This window comes from Tursiops truncatus, chromosome 1 (genome assembly GCF_011762595.2).
Source record: "Tursiops truncatus isolate mTurTru1 chromosome 1, mTurTru1.mat.Y, whole genome shotgun sequence".
NCBI classification, from domain to species: Eukaryota; Metazoa; Chordata; class Mammalia; order Artiodactyla; family Delphinidae; genus Tursiops; species Tursiops truncatus.
Window position 1 is genome coordinate 60,425,627 of NC_047034.1, and position 10,988 is coordinate 60,436,614.

The following is a 10,988-nucleotide window of genomic DNA, read 5'->3' on the forward strand; positions in this document are numbered from 1 at the left end:
ATACCCCAAGACTGGATATTATGGACATAAAAGAAATGCAATAAAATTAAAGTAGAATTGGAAAAGTCAGCCTAGAACAGTAGTTCTCAACCTGCATGTGCAATTACTAAACACCTGGAGATTCTAACACGTCTCCCCACTCTGTCCCTGCTCAATCTTGAGAACCCCTAAAGGATTGAGATTTTCCAGACACCAGTTCTGAAGGTCCTCTCTCACCTTCCACAAACCTAATCAGAGTGCAGAGACATGGTTCTCAACCTGGAAGGGCAAAGGTGCTAGTCAGAATTAGCTCCCGCCTCTCCAGTTAAGGAGCTTGATGACAGCTTTTACAGGAATAAGGCCCCTGGGGCATTTTGTTTGTTTGTTTTTTGTTTTTTTGCGGTACGCGGGCCTCTCACTATTGTGGCCTCTCGCATTACGGAGCACAGGCTCCGGACGCGCAGGCTCAGCGGCCATGGCTCACGGGCCCAGCCGCTCCGTGGCATGTGGGATCCTCCCGGACCGGGGCACGAAGCCGTGTCCCCTGCATTGGCAGGCGGAGTCTCAACCACTGCGCCACCAGGGAAACCCCTACTTTTCTTTTAACCCGTCTTTATCAGTGTGTTTTAAGTGCGTTTGTAAATGACAAATAGTTGATTTTTTTTAGCTTGCCTTTTTAATAGATAGGTTTACTCCATTTATATTATACTTACTGACAAACTTGGATTCATTTATACCAGGAGTTGGCAAATTATGGTCCTTGGGACAAATGTAACCCAGCACCTGCTTTTGTATATAAAGGTTTATTGGAACTCTCATGCTCAGTTGTTTATGCATTATCTGTGATTGCCTTTATGCTTCAATGTCAGAGGTAAGTAGTTGCATCAGAGACCATATGGCCTGAAAAGTCATAAAGTTTTACTATTTAGCCCTTTACAAAAAAGTTTGCTGTTCCCATCATCACTTTTTTTCTTCTAGCTATACTTTCACCTACTTCTATTTTCCCCCATCCTCCATTCCACTGGCTTAATTCAATAGAAGAATTAACTCCTTTCCCTCCACTAGTTTGAAAGTTATACATTCTATTCCTTTTATTTTAGTGATCATTCTTAAATTTTATAATGCATTTTTTTGTTTCAAAATTATTTAATGCATTAATCGGGTATAATTAACATACAATAAACTGCATATATTCAAAGTGTACAATTTTTGTTTTGACATATGTATGTACCCATGAAGTGACAATTAAGAAAATGAATGTATCCATCACTCCCGAAAGCTTCTTTATGCATAACTTTCCCCTCTCTTCCTTCTCTGACACCACATCCCCAAACTACCACTGATTTGTGTTCTATAACTATAAATTATGTTAGATTTCCTAGAGGTCAATATCAATGGCATCATACATTATATACTCATTTGTTTCTGAGTCCTTTCACTCAGCAGAACACTTTGGGTCTCATCCATGTTTTTGTGCATATCAATAGTTCATTCCTCTTTATTGCTAAGTAGTATTCCACTGTATGAATACATGACAATTTATTTGACCACTCATCTATTGATGGGCATTTGATGTTTCCAATTTGGAACTATTATAAATAAAGCTGTTATGAAGATTAATGTACAAGTATTTATATAAACATATATTCATTTTTCTCTGAGTAAAGATCTAGAGGCAGCATGGCTGGATCATAGTACATTGTAGATGTACGTTTAACTTTTAAGAAGTTGCCAAACAGTACCACTTTACATTCTCACTATCAGATAGTTTCCTTGCTTAGAGTTTCAACACTGTGAAGGTAGTGTAGATTAGGTCGGTATTCTCAACTTAGGTTTGAGATCCTGATTTCTCTTATGTTATCCTTTTTCAACCCATTACCCAGAAAATGTGACCTACTCATATGCTTGTCCCCAGACTATCAGAGAGAAATTTTCCAATCTGTCTCATGGATGGCGCACTTGTGATGCCTGGCTTTGTGCACGGGAGTCAATGTCAACGCTCCACTTCAAAGGAGCTTGAGACTTCATCTTTTTTTCCACCCATGAAAATCCCAGCCTCCCCCCCACTAAGGTCTATAACATGCTTCCGTAGGCACTATGCACTGTTCGGCTTCAGCTCCTGCTTATTGCTTTGCCTTTAAGTTCACTCTCAGTTCTAGCACCTCCAGATTTCCCTTCCATGTTTTTGAATTCAGAAATTAATTTATCTCATGGTATATCAGGTCATATTATCTTATATTTTACTCAGCACTTATTGGAGTGAAGGGTATCTGCATATGTCAGTTCCCTCTGTCATTTTGATTGGAAGTAATCTACACATTGGTTCGTAAATCAATGTATATATGGATCCCTAATTATGTAATATTCAAAATAAAATGTGCACATAAGTTTCTCTCACAAGTAGAGTGTAACATGATTTGTTGAAGGCTGCTGGCTCTGGCTTTAAGAAACAAAACACCATCTTGTATATAGATTCACTACTACAAAAGTATCTGTTAGGTTTTCTGAGATCAAGGGACTCCTTGAGCCTTGAGTCCTGGAGTCTGAAGGTGATGAAACATCCAATGTTCACACAGTGCACACAAGCACTGACAGCACCAACTGTTGAAAGTTGCAACAGTCAGCAAGCAAATGATATAGCATAGAAGGGACCTAAGTTTAATCTACTTGTTGTGAAGTAGCTAAGTTGTATTCTACCAGGTAAGAAGCTTTACAATTTTTCATGAGAAACCAAATCACTTTCCTTATGCAAACCTGTAGTTATAATGGGCCTCTCTGTCCCTCTGACACCTAGGTCAAGGTGAAGCCTCAAATTCTACAACTTTTGTAACTTCAAAACTGCCCCCCCCCCATGGTTTCTGAAAATTCCTAGAGACTTTTGCTTTCTCATGGTAACATACCATGCCTCCAGCATCTGCCTCTGCATACACTGTTTCTATGTCAGCTCCACATCAGTGTTGACAAGAAAATCAGCTCCTCAGATTTCAGCAAAAATTCTACTGACCTCAAGCACTTGGGACATCAGAAACTGTACTGATTTCTGGGAGGAGTGAGGGACGAAGAGACGGTGTTGCATCACACAGCACACAATCTCTCATCAAGCCACTCTTTTTTTTTTTTTAACTTCTTTACTGGAGTATAATTGCTTTACAATGTTGTGCTAGTTTCTGCTGTATAACGAAGTGAATCAGCTATATGTATACATACATCCCCATATCCCCTCCCTCTTGAGCCTCCCTCCCACCCTCCCTATCCCACCCCTCTAGGTGGTCACAAAGCACCGAGCTGATCTCCCTGTGCTATGTGGCTGCTTCCCACTAGCTATCTATTTTACGTTTGGTAGTGTATATATGGCAGTGCTACTCTCTCAGCTGAAAAAGAAACGAAGTTGAGTAATTTGTAGTGAGGTGGATGGACCTAGAGTCTGTCATACAGAGTGAAGTAAGTCAGAAAGAGAAAAATACCGTATGTTAACCCATATATATGGAATCTAAAAATAAAAAAGGTTCTGAAGAACCTAGGGGCAGGACAGGAATAAAGATGCAGACATAGAAAATGGACTTGAGGACATGGGGAGGGGGAAGGGTAAGCTGGGATGAAGTGAGAGAACACCATCAAGTCACTCTTGTTCCCTTCTTGTCTGTTAGCTCCCCTTCCCTCTCGAGAACAAAATACATTCTACTCTTTATCTCACGTCTCACAGTTGGAGAGCAAGTTTTATTGCTTGAGCATGCCCTGAAGTCTTACACTTCAACCCAAGCAATTCATCAAAGTATTTCTTCCAAACAAATATAATACTTTCCCTAAAGGAAACCTTGGTGAATAAAACATTTTCTTCACCTCATTGCACCCATCATGGGGATTGGTATGTTGACGGAGTCTGAATGTACATTGGAAGAGCTCTCAACGGAAGGTGACAAACTCAACCAGTTACACACATCTCGCTACAAATTCGCTTTTACTTCCATCTGCTTCCCCCTTTCCAGTTATTACTATGAAAGAGAGAACAAAAAAGAGAGACTCCATATCTTTTTGTGGGAGTAGGGAGTAGAATGTTTTATGAAGAAACATGAGTAGGGAGTAGAATGTTTTATGAAGAAAAGTGTTTCTTTTAGGCCAATATGCTGATATTTAGCAACATGGTTTTCAGTCCTCCTGAAAGTAGAAGGGGGGAGGCATCATGCGTCATTCATCCAACCCCCTTAAATGTAAGCCCTGCCCATAGGATGCCCTAAAAGTTCACGGAAGAGAATGAGGGGGATGCAGGGGAGAACGTGGTGACATTTGCAAGGGACCCAAGGGCTGGGGCAACACAGATTAAAATAGAAGAGGTTGGAGGGAGTGAGAGGGAAACCCACCACAAAGATCACAGAGTATTATTACTCTTTTCCCACCCAGGTGACATGTAGTCATGCATCAAGTACCCAGTCACTTGGTCGCACCCACAGCTGCCGCCAGGGAAGCCACAGGGTCTTTCATCGCAGCGCCACTCTCCCCAGCCCACTGAAGGACGTATCTCAGCAGTGAGGAAAGAGTAGGAGGAGCTGTGACCTGGGCCCACTGCTCCCAAGACAAGCCTTTGAAGCCTCTCAAGGGGAGGAGCGTGCAGGAGGAAAGGGTGGAGGCGGGAAGACTGGGGAAGCTTGCAAGGTCTCGCGGAAGTGAGATTGATTTCTCCATCTCCAGTGTCTCATCCTGCACCCTCTCCCTCGGATTTGTATTTCTCCCATTCCTCACGGCCTCATGTGTAATCACCAAACCTGCTTTGGCCAAGAAGCAGAATGTGAAACTGAGCGGCCACAGGAAGTTACAGCTTTAAGGTATGTTCCTTTGCCTACACTCTCAGTCTGAGAGGTCTGAGTCCATTTTATAGGTCAGCTCAGATGGTACATGTGTTGAGATTACGAATAGATGAGAAACACAGAGGCTGAAGAGTAAGCAGAATGATCAAGAAGAAAGGGAAGGACCTCTAGTGCTAGAAATCACTGAAGACAGTTTTCTTTCCTCTAGTACTTTTTCTATTCATTGTGTGACTTTCAAAACAACTCGATAAGACAAAGAGTAATTGGAAAGGGGGAGAAGAGTGACACATTCATTTCTGGATGTATGGCCAACTAGATATACTGCAACAGCTTTCTAATTAGACACAAAATGTCAAGAATAGGCAAGACTACTGAATTAGATGAAGAAACCTAAGGAGGAGGAGAAGCATAGGGACATACCCCAGAGGTGGAGATGAACTAAAGCTTGTTTAAAGGTAGGTAATTAAGGCAGTGGTATGTTGGGAAAGGAATAGACAAAGTGACCAATGGAGCAGAATAAAGAGCCTAGAAATAGACCCACTTAATCTATGACTGACAGAGCATCACATATCACTGAGGAAAGAATAGGCAGTTTAATAAATGATTCTGAAACTATTGCTTAACCATATAGGGGGAAAGGAAATAAGATCCCTGTCTCACAGTAACAAAAATTCCAGATGGATTAAAGATTTAAATGTGAAAAAAAATCTAAAAAACTTTTAGAAGAAAATACAGAATATCTTTATGACTAAAACCACAAAAGCTAAAACCCTGAAAGACTGATAATTTTAATAAAATTAACAACTTTTGTTCATGTAAAGATATACAAAGAAGGTAAAAACACAAACCACTATATGACAGAAATATTTGCTACACAAGTAACACAGAAAAATTAGTATCCTGAAATATATATCTCCTAGAATTAGTAAGAGAAAGACTTCCCCTCCCCTCAAGAAAATAAAAACTAGAAAATGGGCAAAACCTGTGAAGAAGTATTTCATAGAAGAAGAAATGCAAAGAGCCTATAATTTAAATGAAAATATGTTTAACCTTAATCTCATTAGTGATTAGAAGGAAGCAGATTCAAGCTAAAGGAGATACAGTAAGTCCCCTACATACAAAGGAGTTCTATTCCAAGAGCATGTTCGTAAGTCCAATTTGTTCATAAGTCCAGCAAAGTTAGCCTAGATACCCAACTAACACAATCGGCTATATAGTACTGTACTGTAATAGGTTTATAATACTTATTACACAAATAATACATAAAAAACAAACAAACACAAAAAATAAAGAAAACACTTTTAATCTTACAATAGTACCTTGAAAAGTATAGTACAGTACAACAACTGGCATACAAGGGATGGCATCGAGTGAACAAGCCAGAAGAATTACTGACTAGAGGAGGGAAGGAGGTGGGAGATGGTAGAGGTGAAGGATCGTCAGCAACAGGAGATGGCGGGCAAGCTGCAAGTTCACTCACGCCTGACGCTGATGGCACAGGTTCTGATTCCTTGCTGGATTCAATTCTTCTACCCCCCTTGAAAAAATGATTCAGTTATGTCTGGGTAGTAGCTCTTTTTTTCTCATCATAGAAGGCATGGTAGCACAGTGGATTGCATTCTGAACCGCTGCTGCAGCCTTCGAGTACCGTTCTATGTTCAGGTCCTGTGCCTCAGAAACTAACAGTGTCTCCTTAAAGAAAATCGCTTGCTTCCGGACATCCTGGGATTGAAATAAAGATACTGTACTACTGTATTCTATACAGTACTGTACAGTAAAGTACACAAAAGCACAGCCACTTGTAGAGAATGCACGCACCTGACAATGTATGCCAGACACGTGAACTAACTTCCATGATTTGACATGCGAATGCAGGTTCGAATCTTTGAAAGTTTGCAACTTGGACTTACCGTACCAAGTTTCTCCTTTCAGATAGGTAAAAGTAAAAAAGTTGAACAATACCAAGTGTCAGCAAATATATAGAGGGAGGGAGAACTCTCATTCACTGGTGTATACATTTATATAAGTACTTTGGAGAGCAATTTGGCATAACCTAGTAAAGTTAAACATGCACATATCCAATGACTCAGAAAGTCACTCCCAAATTTACACCTAGAGAAATTTTTGGAAGTGTGCTCTAGGAGTTATATTCAAGAATCTTCATAGCAGCCATGTTTGTAATAGCAAACATTGGAAATAACCCAAATGTTCATTAGCAATAGAATGGGTGAATAAATAGTGGTACTATCATACGATGGAGTATTATGCAGCAGTGAAAATTAATGGACTCCAGCTACGTAGATCAACATGGAAAAATCTCAATTAAAACTGGGAGAAATAAGCACATCAGAAAAGCACATCCAGTATAATTCCATTTGTATAAAGTTCAAAAATATGCATACATTAAACAATATACTGAGTAGGAGTAAGTATGTAAGTGATAACGCTATAAATAAAGCAAAAGAGTGATTAACACAAAATTCAGAAGAGTGGTTATTTCAGGGTTCAGAGAGAGCAATACTGGGGGAAAGTTCAGGAAAGCCTCTAACTTAGTATAAACTTCTATTTATAGCTGACATGCACAGTTGTTCATTTTGTTATTATTCTTTATTTGCACCCAATCTATCAATATTTATTTGTCTTAATTTTTTTTGTTTGAATTTATTTTTTATTTATTTTTTTCCAACAATTATTTTGGGTATTTTTTTTTCTATTCTTTGTCAAATTCTTTTCCCATTTAGGTTATTACAGGATACTAAGCAGAGTTCCCTGTGCTATACAGGAAGTCCTTTTTGGTTATCTATTTTAAACATAGCAGTGTGTACATGTTGATCTCAATAATATCTGTATAAAATCAACTTAAATATCAATTTAAAGAAAATTTTCTCTGTTTTGGGAAAATTTTGGTGGTATTGTCATCTTTTTATATCAAGAAGAGCCTAGATAGTCATTTTTTTTTCTTTTTTACTATCTTATGTTTATCTCTCATGCTTGCCAATGGATATCAACTCTTGGACATCAGGACATTTTTGGAAAACGTGTCATCAACCTCATTTTGTAAGACTAGAAATCAGTTTGTACATTCTTTCATTCAGCAAATATTTATCATATGCCTATTACATGCTATGAACTCTTTAAGTGCTGGGGGTAAATCCTAGAACAAGAGAGGAAGTCCCTATCTTCACGAGCTTATAGCAGAAGAGACAGAAAACAAACAGGCAGATAATGTCATGTGGCTTTAAGTATAACAGAGAAAAATAAAGCAGGGTAGGGGGAATACAGAGTGCTTTGGGGGAGGTAATGGTAGTGGTGGTGGTTTTATTTTATATAGTGAGGGCTGTCAGGAAACATGACACATGAACAAAGACATGATGAAATAGGACCATGGGGGACCCAAGAGAAAAGAATTCCATCCAGAAGGAACAGCCAACACAGAGACAGTGAGGTGGAATGGGCACAGGCTCAGTGTGCTTGAAGAACAATAAGGGGGCTGACTTGGCTGCCATCGAGAGGGCCAGGAGGAGAGTGGGAGGCTCTGAAGTCAGAGAGGTACCAGGCCAGATCATGGAGGGTCTCATAGGCTATCACAGGACTCACTCAGGTTGTTTTTCTGTAGCCACTAGACTCTGAAAGAGATTAGGGGAAGGTAGATGCAGGAAGACCAGTTAGCAGGTAACCAAAATAAAGAATGTAAAATATGATGGTGGCCTAGACTACAGAAATAGTAATGAAGATGGCAAAAAAAAGATCTCATCTGGACAAATTTTAAATTTAAAGCTGACAGATTTGCTGATGGATTTGATGGAGGTATGATAGAAAGAGAGGAAGTAAGGATGATTCCAGGATTTTGGCCCAAGAAGGTGAAAGAAAGAAGTTGTCATCTACTGAGATGAGGAAGAGTAAAGGACAGTAAATTTGGGGAGTAAATCAGGAGTTGGTTCTTGATGCGCTAAGGTTGATATGCCTATAAGAAATCCAAGTAAAGATTTAGTTCGAGTGCAGAGGACAGGTCCAGGTACAAAATATAATTTTGACTATCATCAACATTTAGATTACATTTAAAGCCATGAAATAGGATAAGGTCATCAAAACACTGAAAATGGAAAGAAAAGAGGTTCAAGGACCCCAAAGGAAACTGAAAAACAACCTCCAGTGAGGTAAGAGAAGAAAGAAGAGAAAATGGTGTCCTGAGGCTAGGGAAGGCAGCATTTCTGGAATAACGTTGTAAGAAACTGGTCAAATGCCTTATTAAGGGGAGTAAAAATGAAAATTGACCTTTGGGTTTGGGACACAGAGGTTACTGGATGGTAAAGTGATTGTATAATCTTTGCCCAAATCAGAACATTTTTGAGAGTGAAGGAAGACGCTCACAATTATTAAAATATGTCAGGACAATAGGCATAAACCAGGACTGACCTGAACAAAATAAGACAAATCATCACCTTAGCTATAGGTTACCTTGACAAAAGCAGGTTTTTGTTTTGTTTTGTCCTGTTCTTTGAGTGATGAAAGAAAAAGAAACTTGATTGCAATGTGTTCAAAAGAAGAAGTGAGAAAAGGAAGTGGAGATAACTAGAAGAGATAACCCTTTTGAAGAGTTTAGCCATAAAGAGGAGCAGAGAATTGGGTCAGCAGTTCATTTCTCTTGTGTGTGTTCAAGAGAAATTTATTTTTAGACAGGATACAGCACGGCATACTGGGTGTCAATTGGAAAATCTGCAGGAGAAGGAAAGATTCAAGAGAAAGCAGAAACAAAGCTGGAGTGATGCCCTTGACGGGTCAAGAACAGGTGAGGTCCAGAGCCCTGGAGGGAAGCTGGGCTTAGGTAGGAATAGAGATGTTCATCCACAGAAGGAAAGGTAGATTGGGAGATGTGATGGTGGAAGCAGGTGGAAGCCTCTTCTGGTTGTTCGACTATAGGAAACCAAGTCAAAGACCCAGCCACATTGAAAGCAGATTCCTTATTATAGACTGAGAACTAGACAAGCTAAGTGTTCATTTCCACTCTGCCTTCTTGGACTTCTTCAGGACAAGTGTTCATATTACCCCATAACACCAACAGAACTACTGGTAATGAGGTTCTCCAGCCCATGACGCCAGAGGAAGAGACTCCCCCTCCACTCAGGGCATTGTGGGAGCAGTGGAGGGTGTTCGGGTAGCATGTGCAGTGGCTACAGACAAGGACAAATTTTGTGACAGTGGGATCATTTATTTGGTGCAAGAAAGAGAAGAAACAACAGAAATGATATTCTTGATCAGGCATGAGAGCGAGGGGAGGCAGTGCTCTGGAGGAAGACTTCTCTACTCAAGGCATTCTTGTGCTAAACCCTGGAAACTCTGTGTGAGAGTCACAGCCCCAGGTCTACAGGAGGCCACAGTCTAATGAGGAAGATGGAGAAAGAAAGTCAGCAGTAAATTGCTTGATTTTTTTTTGGCAGATGAGTAGGATTTTGTTAAATGATGTATTAAGAGAAGAAATTCACAAGCAGAGGAAGTGCCTTGGGCAAAGGTCAGGATTCTGAGGTGGCCAAGTCCATACCCACAGTCCTCCTTTGCATCAAGGAGCAAATTCTACAATTGCCCCTCCACTCCCTGTGCAAAATAAACTTCAAATCGGCCTCCACGCTGCACACACTGCAGTCAGTCCCTCTCTAAACCCTCTAAAGCATGACAGGAAATGGCCGTTTCCCACAAGTACACTCCATTCTTGAGGGACTTTGAAGTCTCTTAGTGTTTGACAGAACTTTTATTTGTAACATAAGCCCAGAGCCTTGCGATCATAAAATCTGATAACTATCACAGCTATCACAAAATCCATTTATTCCTGACTGAGGCAAGACCCACCTCAGCGACTGACCCTGTTGAAGACAGCATACCACCTCAGGTTAACTGGACACTGTTGACATCCAAATGTCACAGACTTTATATGATGCTACAAATCCTTAAGCAGCAAACTTTTATTTAAGAGCTTTAACCTCAGGTCAGCCATCTCTTTTGGTCCCTACCTCAACATTCAACTTTTCAAGAAAATTCCGCTTTTATTCCTTCCTTCTTTCCTCCCTCCCTCCCTCCCTCCCTCCCTTCCTTCCTTCCTTCCTTCCTTCCTTCCTTCCTTCCTTCCTTCCAGGTAATTAAATCCCTCACAACTTTTGGACATAGGAAATGACTGCTAAATGATGCTGAACCACTGATGGGCTTGTGTTCTCT